Source organism: Camarhynchus parvulus, chromosome 1 (assembly GCF_901933205.1).
Source record: "Camarhynchus parvulus chromosome 1, STF_HiC, whole genome shotgun sequence".
In the NCBI taxonomy this organism is placed as follows: domain Eukaryota; kingdom Metazoa; phylum Chordata; class Aves; order Passeriformes; family Thraupidae; genus Camarhynchus; species Camarhynchus parvulus.
Genome location: NC_044571.1, coordinates 13,168,711 through 13,184,232, shown reverse-complemented (window position 1 = coordinate 13,184,232; position 15,522 = coordinate 13,168,711).

Below are 15,522 nucleotides of genomic sequence, written 5' to 3'. Positions count from 1 at the left end.
ATTTAAAGATTGATATATTGTCAGCACAATAATAAAAAAATGTTGATAGAATAAGGAGTAACTTAGGTTGAGAGGGAAGCCTCATTCAACTCATTGCATGAGACAGGACCTGATTTTTGAGTATGTCCAAGGATGTCATTTAAATCCCCTCTGTGTGTACCTGCTCCAATGATTCAGTATTCTGCAACCCTTGCTATTTAAGACCTTTTTTTCTTTTTTATCTTACAGAGCTTCCATTTGTGGGGCAATTTGTGTCAGTTTTCTCTTGTCCTTTGGCTGCACACTTTCAAAGCACCTGGCTTTACATCCTTTGTACCATCTCTTCAGTTTCTTCCTTACTCTACCCTTCCTGAGTGAGCAAACCCCGTTCTCCCCCTCTCCTGGTGTGCCATGCACACCACTGCCCTCCCAGTGCACTGCCACTGGGCTCATTCCAATGTGTTCATATCCCTCTTAAACTGACCTGGCCAGAACTGGACCAGGCACTCCAGATGTGCTTCACCAAGGCTGAGAAGACAGGAAGGTCAGCTCCCTCAATCTGCCAGCTGTACTTTAGGCAGCACAGCTCAGGATGTGGTTTGCTTCCTTTGCTCCCTGCTTACTCACACTCAGCATGTTATCCACTGGGATACACAAGCCTTTTTCTGCAAAGCTACTTTACAGCCAGTCACCCATCAGTCTGTACCAGTTCTTGAGTTAGTCCTCTGAGGTGCAGAATTTGACATTTCCTATGGCTGAGCCTGATAAATTTCCTGTAAATGCCTTTCCCCTGACTTACAAGTCCTTCTCAATAGAAAACCTGTTGGTTTGGTATCATTCACATACCTCCAGTTTGATATTATCCATAATATTCCTCGGCATGCACTGCATCTTATAATTCAGGACATTTATAAAAACAAAAACCATTGCTGGCCTCAGTATAATTCCTCCTCATGAGCATCACTGGCAATTTTCCTCTGCTTGGCCACTGAACCCCTGATTAGAGCCTTTTCAGGTGGGCAATCTGGCAATAATTTTCTGCTCACCTAACTGTCCACCCATCAAAGTTGTATTTCACCAGTTTGGTAATAGGATAGTTTGGGAATTTGTATGGAAAGCTACATTTCAGGTAAATTACCTCAACTGTGGTAGTCTAACTGTGGTAGTCTTGTTCACAAAGCCAGTAATTTCTTTGTAGAAAATAATGACATCAAGCATAGATGGAAAATCAGCCCTTTTATGTCTTTTGCCATTTGGTCTCTGGCCCCATTAAACAGAGATCCCATACTTTCTGTATTTTAATCTGTTGGTGACATATGTGTAGAAGCCCTGGTTGTTGCCCTTCACATCCCTTGCTAGTTTCAGCTCCAGCTGAGATATGTCTTTCCTAAATCTTCTCCTTAAGTTAAAACATCAGCTCTACATTTCTGCTAGGAGTCCTGTCCTTGTCCACACTCCTGAGTACTTATTTTTATGAGTTTGTTCTTAAGTGCCTTTTTCATCCACGCTTGCCTTTGACCGCTCTTCCTTAGGCTTCTGCACATTGTAGTTGTTCATCTGTGTGCTTTGAGGAGGTTGTTCTTGATCAGCTGCTCTGTGCCACTGCCCTTCAGAGCTGCCTCCCATGGTATCTTGCCTCAAACTAATATGTGCTGTTCTGACCCAAGGGATGTTTTTCAGTGGTGATAATCAGAGCTTTTAGAGAGAAGTTAGTTCACTTTTACTGGGTGTTTCTAGGGCTTGACCCAGCCCAGTTGTACTTGATCTCACCCCAGTGGTCTGAGCCAAATACACGTTATCATCCCATGTAACAGAAACATTGAAGTCTCTGGCCCTGAAGATATAAAGATACCTACAGTGATTTAATTGAAAATTAGAGTTTTTCTACACAGATAGCTGGATTTAGCCCTAAAATTTCTTCATTTAGACAGTGTGTTATGCTAATAAAAACGCTTGACTCAAAGACAAATTTCAACAAAACTGCAAGTCCAGGAAATGAACCAAATTGAGAGATCTGAGAGTGAGCACACACCATCATGATGCATAAGCAGGAAGGAATAAGCCAATTCAGATGCAATCTGGAGAAGTAGAAAGAGGAAATACTGAAAAATCTTTCTTCACTTATAGTTGGCAACTGCTATCTACCAGATGAGTGATAGAAGCATCTCAAATTGCCTGTCAATTTCTCTGACAATACAAAGTCATTCTGGGTAGCTATCAATGGAAAGCTAACAGATTAGATCATTGGAACATTTGGATGATTACAGAACTTTAAAATTATCCTGGTTTTGTACAGGATAGAGTTAATTTTCTTCTTAGGAGCTATTACAGTGCTGTATTTTTTGATTTGTTGTGAGAATAATGCTGATAACACACAGATATTTCAGTTTTGCAATGCAGTGTTTCTACTAAGTCAAGGCTATTTCAGTGTCTCATGGTCTGCTCTTAAGGAGGTGCACTAATCTGTGAGAGATTACAGTCAGGGTGTCTGACCCAGACATGCCAAAGGGATATTCCACACCACAGAATGTGACAGCCAGGGTATGAACTGGGGAGAGTTTGGTAGGAGGGGCTGATTGTTATTTGGGTACTAGCTGAGCATCAATCAGTGGGTGGTGAGCAATTGCTTTGTGCATCAGTTGTCTTTCTTGTGTTTTATTTATCTCTCTGCTTTCTCCCTTCTCTTGTTAAGGGTATAGAAATATGGCAGAAAATACCCCTTCCTCCTGAAAATTTAGCACACTATTTTATTTAAAATTCTTATTCTCTGAGAGTGGATGGGAGTGAGGAAGTTGCCCAAAGGAGCTGTGGACACCCCATCCCTGGAAGTGTTCAAGGCCAGGTGGGATGGAACTTTGAACAACCTGATCTAGTGGACGATGTCCTTGCCCATGACAGGGGATCTAACTAGATGAGTTTTAAAGTCCCTTCCAACCCAAGTAATTATGTGATTCTATGTTTATTATAAGATTTTATTTTATTTCAGTTATTAAAGTGTTCTTATCCTTTTGTTCTGCTTCTCATCCTCATCTCACTGGGGAGTGGGTGAGCAGCTGCATGGCACTTTGCTGCCAGCTGAAGCTAAGACAGGACAAAGATGAAAGAGTCTAACATGGATCTTATTCTTCTTCCCAAATTTTCCACCATTCCACCTTTCATAGAACAGAAAGAAAAACAGGTGCATATCTGTCTGTCTATCTATCTATCTATCTATCTATCTATCTATCTATCTATCTATCTATCTATCTATCTATCTATCTATCTAATCTATCTAATCTATCTATCCTTTTTCTATCCTTAAACCAAAACCACTGAGTGCTTCCAGAAAAGAAAATTTAAGAAACCTTTGTGTCTTTGTTCTCTGTAAATGCAAATGACTGCTTTACTTGTCATGTGTTAATAAAGAGCGCTGGTCTGCAAACCCACACTGAAGATTAAACTGGAGGGTCCAAAAGGTAGCAAGGAACATCTTGGCTATTTGTAATGCCAGCTGAAGGAACTCCACCATTTCCAGTCTGGAAACCAAGAGATCTGTGAAGACAATGTGAAGAGATGGAAATGAGGTTTATGTTTACTGTGAACAGTGTGAAATTTATAATGCATTTACTACTGTTTACTGCTTAATTTGCATGGGTTGTGAGGAAAAAATAAATAAATAAAATAAATAAACTGTTCAATGAAGAATCTGATCAAGTGAAATCCTGACACACTTATAAATCAGCACTGACCCATACTTAAGCTCAGTTGGCTCATGATTTTTCCTTTATTTTTATAATATTTCTGAGTAGGATAAGAAATATTTTCATTAGATTATAATAATAATTTTAATTCTTTCTCTTGTACTATGTATTTACCTTTTATTATCTTAGTCACACTAACTTTACTGCTCTCCTGGATATTTGTTCTGTGTGCTTTTATGTATTTTTAATTGAGTGGCATAATATATTTATTATTTGTTCAGAATAAGAGTATAAAGTTTAAGACATACAAATTTCTGCTGAGTCATTATTAAGAATGAGAATTCATATGACTTTTTTTGCTCAGATTTCAACATCTACTGAAAATGCAGCAGAGAAGCTAAATCTTTTATGTCTGATTTTATTATCTATCGTTAATCTACCTTTCTTTCTGAACTGAAGTCTTTGTTTGTGCCCTTCTGATCCTTGCTGTTGTTAAAGGCATTATGGCATATATGATATCATATATGATATCTAAATTTAATAGTATATGCAGCATAACTTATAGCTTTAGACTGATGTTTGTCTGTAACAAAAAAAAAACCAACCCAACCAAACCAAAGCCAAACTAACTACTGTAAGAATATTTTTCATAGTACTTGAATTTATTAATTCAGAAAGAGTCTGGAAGATTACATTGTATGACATAAGATCACACATAATGTAGTCTGAAGTACTTGTATATAAGAATCTTCTTACTCTATTCAGAGGTGTCAATAAAATCTATGTGTTTGAAAAACAAGTCAGAAGCATGCTCAGAAGGCTATTAACTTTGTCTTCGGAATTTTAAGGTCTTCAGAACTATTCCAAACTATTTTTGGGTCCAGAAGATAAAGAGGATGTAAATAAAGATAGTTCTGGACATTATTATTGTAACTCATACTGATAGTCTAGAACTGGTTAATTCCCCAACTACCAAGTGATAATCACAACAAGTGGAACACATCATTAAAGTGAGAGCTGTTAGTAAGATTAAGTGTGATGTTTGTGCCTGATTTCATTTGTTTATATATTTTGCTAATTTAGTCAAATGGATAATATATTGTTAAATTCTGTAATGAGTCATATAGAGTTATAGAAATAACAAATGCCACCTTGTCATTATATTGACTTTGAGGACTGAAAATAATTACCTCCACATTACAGTGTAGTATACACACATGGGTATTGAAATGGATTTAAAAAGTGCCTGAAAGCTCAGGTCAATAACTTGTAAAGAATACTGTAAAACCTCATCTCCCCAGCAGGAAAGACCAATGTAGGCTCCCAAAAAGTTGAATATCCAAAGACTTACATTTATAAAGTAAGCAAATACTTCAAACATTTCCTGTCTATTTTACCTTCTGTAATGTACATCTACAGTTTTGTCACCAAACTGGAGGTAAATTCATATCAGCAACATTCAGGGAAGACCTGACTTTATGGCTTTATGTGCCAGCAGCAGAGGAGCCCAGGCCCTGCCTGGTTCCACCGGGGCTGGGGCTGCAGCAGTGACAGCCTCAATGGCTGCAGAGCCACTGGCAGCTGAGCGTGGTGGCTTTGTGCTGGCTCAGTCATCTCCTCACTGGCAGCTGAGTGTGGTGGCTTTGTGCTGGCTCAGTCATCTCCTGGCTGGCAGCTGAGTGTGGTGGCTTTGTGCTGGCTCAGTCATCTCCTCACTGGCAGCTGAGCGTGGTGGCTTTGTGCTGGCTCAATCATCTCCTCACTCTCGTGCTGTGACCTCTGTGTCTGCAGCATGAAGGTGAGCAACTGAGAGGATGCAGGTTTTTGACAGAGGAGGGGGAGACCATGTAAGCCTTGCAAGGTGCACAAAATGAGTTAATCTGTTTTGACTCTATTATACAACCTTATTTTAAATGTGACAATGCTACGTAATTGCTTTTCTTTCCCTTTTTCTGTTGCCATCCATATTTTGTGTTCTGCTTTCTACATCATCCCAAGGTTAATTTGTCAATTATAAATAATAATTAAAGAGACAAAATGTGGAAGGAACATTTCCCTGATAGTGTCTGATCATTTTTGCTGTGCACTGAAACGCCTCATCTCTGTTTTCTGAGAAATTTTTTAGAGTTGCAAACCCTGGGCAGAGAAGGGAAAATGTTATTTTATGTGTATGATGACAATGGGGGAATGAGAATGGGAGATTGCTCCCACTAATTAGACAGTTAAAGGAATGGACATTTTATGATATTTTCAGACCAAAGACAGAACAAATATGCTGCTGGTGTTGAGTGTAAGATGGACTGGAAAGGACTGTCTCAGGTGTGTTAGATGGCAGGCACCCATGGCCTGGGGAGACAGCTGAGAGGCTAAATGCTCCCCACGTAAACACATCAGACATATCATACCTGGCAAAGTCTTCACAAACTGAAAGGTCCTTTCCTCTGAGAAACCCACCAAGCTGATAATTGACAGAGTAATGCATTGGGGATATTTTATTTTATTTTATTTTATTTTATTTTATTTTATTTTATTTTATTTTATTTTATTTTATTTTATTTTATTTTATTTTATTTTATTTTGTTTTGTTTTATTTTATTTTATTTTTGATGCAAGTTAGCTCAGTTTTTCCTTAGAACAGTTTTAGCATGATGGATGTTGAGCACTTTTGACACGTAGATCTTTAAACAAACTAGGAGCTTGGTGTGGTAGTAGTGGTTTCATAACCTGAATGAAATGAAATGTGGTTGTTTCATAACCTGAATCCCTGTAAATGTAATATATATCTTGTGTCAACAAGATTTATATAATTCTTCAGTTTATAATAGTCCAATTTTGGGAAGTGGATCAAATTTCTAATTCCCTCACATAATATATTTTCTTGTAATGTTGTTATTTTCCCTCAGGATGGTAAGTTGGTTTGTTTTCTTTCCAAGTAAATAGGGAGAAAAAACCAACAATACAGATAAAAAGGCTTTAGTTGATTGTTTTTAGCATTTCCTTCTCTGGTGGAAAAATAGACTGTAGCTGTCTACAGTGACTGATGTGATGGCAAACCTCTGATTTCCAGGTCTTCAGGAAAATTTGATGAACAAAAATACCTGCGGGAGAATATGATGCATTAGAGTTTTAAAATCTGCCTTTTCCGCAATTCAAGTTTCATTTGTCTGTTGAGTTTATATGTGCCTTGTATGTTCCTCATTAGGGAAATAAGGTACAGGAAGAGTTTTGCAGTGAAAAAAAGTGTGCCACATTTCAGAGATATTTGTATGACTATGTTGGGATGCAAGCAGGAAAGCAAGGATTATGATGAGGTATGATCTTCTGCCTCCCTGTGCCCTGTCCACAATTCCTGCAGCTCTGTTTTAATAAGATTCTTTGTTGAGAATTTGAGAGACCAAATCTAGTTTCTTTTGTGCGTTACAATCAAGATTAGTAAGTGTGGGAAAAGAGTATCTAAATAAAAGTTGTGGTTTTAGGTTTTTTGGTTTATTTTTTTAATTTCAGGCATTTCAGCATGTTTTTACTCTTTGAGTAACTGATTTCCCAGCTTCAGATTGGGAAATGACTTATAAATAATGGATAGTCACAGAAACAGTAATTAAAATCTTTGAAGCACACATTAACACTTTCCTGAAATTATTATCAATTGGAATTAGTCACCAGACATGACAAAAGAGAATGCTCTTTCTAGGAAAGTCTCAGAAAGGGTAAGGCATTGTTTAAAAATGAAATCAAAGAACATCTGGTTCAAATGAGAAGCAAAAACATCTCAAATACTCTTCTTATAAGCTGCATGCAGCTGCTGAACAGTAGTTGTCTCAGCCATCTTTTGTCTCTGACTTCCGTTTAGCCAATTTTAGCCAGCTGCTCAGGCTGCTGGAAACATCTCTCTTATGAGGAAAGGCTGAAGGAGCTGGGCCTGTTCAGCCCTGAGGAGAAATGACTGAGAGGGAAACTCAATCATTTACACTGTAAGTATTTGAAGGGAGGGTATTGAGAGGATGGAGCCTTCTGCAGGCTCCTTTTGGTGGTGCCAGGCAACAGGGAGAGAGGCAAGGGGCAGAAACTGATGCACAGGAAGTTCCCCTGAACGTGAGGAAGAACTTCTTCCCTTTGCAGGTGTGGTCAGTGCGACAGATTGCCCAGGGAGCTGTGAACCCTGGAGATGTTTAAAAACCATCTGGATACAGTCCTGTGTCACATGCTCTGGGATGGCCCTGCTTGAGCAGGGAGGCTGGACTGAATGACCCCACTGTGGTCACTCCCAGCCTGGCCCATTCTGTGGCTCTGTGACTCAGTGAAGACACCGTGGATTCCACTCTGAAGGAGCAGACTTTTCCTGTTCCTGGCTTAGTGACATGCTCGTCATCACTGCACAATGAACAACGCTCAAAGTATCCAGTTTCAGCTCTTATGTGTTTAATTCTACTATTGATGTTAGTGAGGCTAAACCTGGTAAGTTGACCACATTGCACATCACAGATTCCCTCACCTTTTCCTTTGCTCTTATTTTCTCATTCTGCTTCTTTCGCTCTTCTGCTTTTCACCCCTCATGGTTCATCCTGTACAGCCTCAATTCAGCAACTCTATTACACTATTAGGTGTCTTGGTTATCAACATGGAAAAATCAAATAATTTTCCTTTTTTTTCCTTAAATTAAAAAAAAATTATTGTAGGTACTGCTAAATGGTTAGTTTTCAAAAGCAACCCAAAAGTTAAACCCAAGGAAATGTCATTCTTCTCCTGAGTCACAAAGATGTGCAATATGTCACAATGCTATTGTGGCTTAAGTCCATCCAATGCTGTCCTAACTGCTTTGCTGATGGAGCCCAATGCTTCCCCTCACTGTATTCAGCTTCATTTTTCTTTCTGAGCTTTATTTCTTTGCATTGCTTTTCCACTGCAGTCTAAAATTAGTGGAATGCTATTGCTTGCTGGCATTTACTGATTTCAGTGTGAGTTTTGGTAAGCACCTGCATCTGCAATGAATTGAAAATGAAGAGATTTAGGTCAAGAGAGAGTCTAAACTCTTGACTTCAATTCATTCATGTTGCTCTGTCTGTCTGACCTTCAGCAAATCTCCCTGAATGCATTGCATGGAAGCGGAAATGCAGCGAGGATTGCAGAAATTTGCTGTTATAGAACTGATAAACTATAGAGTTTATTAACAGCAATATATAGTTAACAAATTAGAAGCAAAAAAAGAGGAAAAATATTAGGAAAAGAAGATTACAGCAGATAAATCTCTTTGTGACTTAACTAAAATACAGCAAGATCCCCAATATTTTGCTCCACGCAAGGGAGTTTTCCAGTTTATGAGGAACTAGTGTAAGACACTGCTCCCTCAACAGACTTTCATGGTAAAGGTGCAAAACAATCCCTGAGCTGTCTTTGGTGGATAAAAACCATAAAAGCAGCATTAACTCTGATCTCCATCTCTTGCAGAAAATGTAAGAATGAGATCCTAGCTGATGAAAGGGGGGAATTTAAGTGTGCGGCTTTCCAGGAGATGTTTGTAAACTCAAATTGAAGTATTTTTGGAATATGGAAAAAATGAAATTTTTTTTTAGGAAACCTACTCCTTAGAGGAAAAACTACTCCTCTAATTTGATTTATATTTTTCAGGCAGATTTTTGGAACCTTTAGTCTTTTAAACCCAGATTTAAATTAATGTTCTTGCCACCAAAATCAACCAGAGAGTCCTAAAAAACATCAGACAAAGCAAGCACAAAACCTATAAAACCAACTACTAAATCTATAATGGACTTTGTAATTCCACCTACAAAGTTTTTGAGAAAATCAGCTCAGCTAAATGCAAGTCAGATTTAATGAAGGATATATTTAATAATTTAGACCTCTTAAATCAGAATTTCTTCAAGATGAATCTATGAGGAAAACAGTACAGGCATAGGTACTCTTGCTTTATCTGCTGATGAAAAACTTTCTAAATAACTATTATAAAGTAACTGTTAAGAATGCATACTGTGGTTATATGAAAAATGTTTGGAGATAGGACAATCACATTGGTTAGAAAAGTTGTGTTTACCTGAATATAACTTTTGCACTACAAATTATTCTGGTTTCCATGCTGTACTGAAATATGAAGAACATTGCTTTGTACTTGTGATGAAGAGCTGACCTAGTTTTTTAGGCTTACTTTGTGTTATAGTCACATATATTGAAAGAATTCAACTGTAACCTTTTATAATTAAGAATAATAGCTAGGCATGAGATCTGAAATGCTTACAGGACTTAAAAATCAATTAACTTCTTACTAGTTGCACTGTACTGATTAAATCTATTCAACAAAACAGAAAATAAACTTCTGAGCTGAGCTTTGTGAAATAAACCCAACCTGAGCTAATAGTTTTAAATGCCTTTCTGTCTCTGATTTAATTGTGTTTGATTCTATAATGCAAGTTGAAAATGGAGAAAAAGTTTTATTTAATCTTACCTGATGGTATAATCAGGATAATGAAATATCTGTAGTATTATAAAGCTGGCTAACAACATAAACTATACCTAAGTACATTATACTCTTTAAAATGTGTTTATGTGTATGTAAATAAAATACAGCACAAGAATGCTAAATTTATGATCTAAAAAAGGATCAAATGTGTAAGGAAGTATAAAAAATGCAATGCTGTGTTAGATCTGTTGCAAAACCCAGTCCTGTTCATGAAAGGCATCTTGCCACACAGTCACAGACCTTATCAAACTTGCAGATAAAACTGTTTACATTTGCTGGTTTTGGCCATACAAAATTATTGCACATGGGTGGAAAGAGATGCTTATGTGATCATTTGTGGGACACTTAGAAGCTTTCTCACATGGGTGCACAGTTTCCCTTCGGGTAGCAGCTCTGTGCTGCAGCACTTCACTGTTCTAGAGGCAGAAAAACTTGTAGTTTCCAAGCTAAGTTTGTTACTCATCTTTATACAGTCATTTCTTTGTAAGCTAAAATAATGTGGTTTTTTTCTTTCCCAGTATAATTTCCTGATTTTTCTTTGTATTGATATTAACTTTCAGTTTCATATCACCAAAAATGTTCTAGGCATACTCCTTTAGTAAAACAGTAAAGAAAGTTTATGAATAAATCTCAAAGCAAGAATGGCTCTTTTAGTGCTTCTGAAAAACTTATGTATCTTTTTTGAGCAGGATATTTTGTCTCTCACTTGTGTTGGAGTCCTCATTTTTCTCAGTCTCTTACTCAGAATACACGTCCTTTAGGAATTTCCAACATTTGCAGATTTTTCAAGAATTTTTCTACAAGACACCATGAAGTTCTTCACTGAAAATCCTCACAGCAGGTATCTGTCACACTTTCTTTGCTTACTTTCTTTGCTTAGAAAAATCACATTTCTCATAATCTGACCTTTTATTTTTCAAACAAGTGTCACAATGCAATGGCAATTGCATGGCCTCAGAATAGCACTGGTTCAGAAATCCCACCTCTTTCTTTGCAGACTAGGCAAGATATAAACACTAAAGAGATAAGTAAGTTTTAATGTAATTCTGAATAAAAAATTATAACTGTGTACAGCACATCTTCTATGAGTTTATGAACATTTAAAACTTCTATGGGCCTACACAGACTTTACGGTGATAAAATTAAATTTAGAGTACACCTCCAAACATGGGCTGTGAACTGCTTCTACATCAGCCCTGATAGCACTGCTCACAGGATTTGATCAAGGCTGAAGGAAGGATTTGAGGCTTATGGTCTTATTTTCACTGCGCATTGTTCTGACAGCATAGTGAGGAAATGACTTTATAAAACAGCTGGAAAATCATACTGACTACAAGAGCTATTGCATTCAAGTTGTTGGCTCTCCAATAATACTGCAGTGGTTGCTATGTGCCATTATATTTTGCTTTTTTAACATTTATGTGCTGAAATTATCCACTTCATTAGTATAGGCAGTATTAAACTGAAGATTTCTGAATTTGCACTGAGACCATTATCTTAATTTGATCATTTGTAAGCAGGCAGAAAGATACTTCAGTAGCCTGCTTTTGATATTACAGAGAAGACCACACTTAAGTGCTTTGCTGGCATGGGATCTGAATGTGCCATTCTTCCAAAAGGAATAATACCACTTGTTCAAATAATTAAAACTATTTCATAATGAAAATTCTCCCTTTCTCCGAGTTGGAAAACTTAATATTTGATGTGAATTTTCAGCATTTTGATTTCATATGTACTGGCTGTTCTGTTTTCTATAAAAGCTGTATTTTTTGGAATCTGAGTTTGGAATGTCCTATGGTAATTTTGAAAACAGCAATAGGACATTTCTAGCAAAGGTATCTAAGATTTATTTTACAGAGTTAGGATTTTCCTCCTTGTGATCTGATGTTTAGAAAGGTGGTACACAAAATGTACAGTAACGTGGAAGATGAGGTGTTATCCCATCCCATACAATATGCCTCTTGCTCCCATCTTGTTTCATTCACAGGGAAAGCACACATTTAAATGTGGAGTGAAGGTGACAAAAATTATGACTTTTCCTCCCCTAAAAGCCAACTATCCAGTTATAGGCTAAAAGTTTAAATCTTTCCTAGTGTGTTCATGATTATGTTCTGTATAAATGCCTCCTTAATTTTTCTTACAGCTTTAAGGTGGAGTTTATTTCTATATACACCCAAGAATATATACCTAAGACCAAATAAATATTCATATACAGAGGATAGTATTCTTACCTGTTTGAAATTGTTAGTAATATATTTTTAGTTAAATATGGTCTCATATTTTGTTGGCATTGCTCTAATGTTGTGAAACTAGTCATTTTACTAAATGATTAAAATTTTCTGTCCCTGAAAAATGACTTTTTCAGGAAGATGCTTTGTGGAATGACTCAAATTTGTAGGCATTTAGTGAAATGTCTGGAATAACAAACACTTTATTACCCAGTTGGACTGCTGTACTCAGCTGTATGAAATCATGGAATCACAGAATATGAGTTGGAGGAGACCCATCAGGATCACTGAGTCCAGTTCCTGGCTCTGCATGGTACAATCCATGAGTCTCACTATGTGTCCAAGAATATTGTCTGAATGCTCCTTAAAATCAGGTGCTCTGATCACCTCCCTGGGGAGCCTGTTCCAGTGCCCAATCACCCTCTGGGTGAAGAAATTGTTCTAATATTCAATCTAAACATTCCATGACTCAGCTTCAGGCCATTCCCCCGGGTCCTGTCACGGGTCACAGAGCAGAGATCAGTGCCTGCCCCTCCTCTTCCCCTCAGGAGGAAGCTGTAACTGCAGTGAGGTCTCCCCTCAGTCTCCTTCAGGCTGAACAGACCCAGTGCCCTCAGCTGCTCCTCACTCCTCACATGGCTTCCCCTCAGGGCCCTTCACCATCCTCGTTTCCCTTCTTTGGATGCTCTCAAACAGCTGAATGTCTTTGCTGCCAATGCCCACCGTATTCAAGGTGAGGCTGCTGCAGAGCAGAGCAGAGCAGGACAATCTCCTCCCCTTGCCTGGCTAGTGATGCTGTGCCTGATGCCCCCAGGACATGCTTGGCCCTCTTGCCTTGTCCATGTGCCTGTTTTTGAGGTTACCATCCTCATCCTGTAGCAGGTTGATGTTATTTCTACATGGCCTTTTGCTATTAATATATTTGAAAACCTCATTTTATTGTCCCCCACATTTCTGGCCAACTTCAGCTTCAAGTGAGCTTTGCCCACATGACTTTTCTCCCTACAGTGGCAAGCAGCATCTCTCCCTTAGTGTTTTCGGCAGTTTATTAAATCCTCACATCAGTGAAATCTGGCATATTAAAAACTGTAGCACGTAGGATGTTCTGCTGCAATACTGCCACAGAAAGTCAAATCTTCCATCAAAATGGTACTCTCAGAAGCTTTTTACATTCTGATTCATACTTGGTTTTAGCTTGGTACTACTTCATTTGCAATCCATTTTCATTTGCAACCCATTTCAAATTAGATTTGGGATTTTGTCTGCAGCTGCAAGCATTGTAGAAGAGAGGTCACTGACAGCAGAGGGTGGAAGTTGGGTATTTGGTTTTCTAGAAGGGAGCTTCATGACTTCCACTGTTCTTTTTGGAAAGCAAGCATAGCTTCATTAGGTCATTGATGGACTTATATTAGGAAAAGGCAATAAACTGTTCTTAGCATATTGCATTTCCATATAAAATAAAACTCATTGAACAGGCTTGGGTTCTTAGGGGAACATAAAATCTCCTTTTAATTAGATCTACAATGCTATATCTTTGGCATCTTACTAAAAGAATTTAAAATGCATTGCAATATTGTCTGTGGGTTTAAATTTTCTTTACTCGCATTTCTTTATAATAAACCACACCAATATTTATACAGACATTGCAGATCTTTCACATTTCTGTTGCTTTGGACTTGATGATCCTGATGGGTCCCTTCCAACTCAGCATATTCTATAATTAACAGCAAAGTATACTAGGTAGACTGGCTACATGTTGTACCTAGGTGCCACTAGATACTGCCTGGAACTGCTACTTTAGAATGAATATATATATGTGTGTATATATATATATACATATACTTACACACATGTTGCATACTAGAATATATATGCATATATATTGTAATGATTGGTCAAACGAAAAACATCATCTGTAGGGAACAGGAAAATTATTGCTTGTTATGAAAGTTCTTTTTTGGTGTGTTTATAACTGAGTGCATCATATACTGCTAATATTTAACACTTCCAGCATCTACTCAGAATTCACATTTGTAATACAATGTGATAACAAAATTCCTCCCCAAATCCTATCTAATGAGTTTGCTTTCTTATTTCATTATGTCTGCTCCAATAACATCATAAAATCACCATTAAAAACATATTTTTGACTCCAGGGAAGAAGGCTTAGAGAAACTGCTCGAGGCTTGAAGCAGAAAATTTGAATACAAAATATTATTGCAGGATGTATATTTTTTATTTGGGTTGAGAAGGAGGAAAATGAGGCCCCTTCCCTTGTGGAGAGCTTGAGAAAGAGAAATGGATCTTTGTGAATTTTTAGAAGTTTTATTTTTATTTTTTACAATATCTCTTAATGGCTCTCTATTTTTTTACACAAAAAAGGCTTGATAGACAACATGCCATGTTTTTAAATTGTTTTTGCTTTAAAAATCACTGTGAGAAATCCATTTAGAGAGAATAGGAGCTGTTTCCCATATTTGCTAGGGAAGAACTCACAGATGATCTGCACACAATCCTATTTTACAGCAGCACTGTTAGCTTTTCTCACTTTGATTGAAATTCCTCAAGGTTTGATGCTAGTCCTGGAATGAATCCCTGTACTCCATACGTGTATCTTCATCTTGAAGGGTAGGTATGTCTTGCAGATGTTATTTGGTATGATTAAATGAGTAAAGAAAATCTTGTCTCTCATTTAATGCAATTGGATGAATTGATCTCTGACATCCATTTTCCCTGATTACTTTAGCAAGACAATTTACTCTAAATTGGCCAATCTTCACAATAAAAAAGAAATCACAAGAGAAATTAAATAAATAGGCAAAACTTCAGAGTTTCTGTAGAAAAATACTGTGCAGAACAAAAGGTAAACAAGGATTTGGTTTGGTTTCAATTCATATTGCAAAGCCTGAAAAAGCTTTCTGACAACAAACTTTGTATTTTCTGGTGGGATTCAAGTGAGTAAATAAAGACCTTTAACAAAGATCCCACAAACTGATATGTGGAAAACATTCTTGCTGCTCTCTTCAAAGAGTCAGAGCCAAAGGTGACTATTGCTGTTGTAGTCTTCCTCACCTTGCCTCTCTCAGGCCAGGTGAGATAAAATCCACATTTAATTTCTGCATTGCAAATTCACAGCACTCAGCTGAACATATGCCCAAAGTCTTAA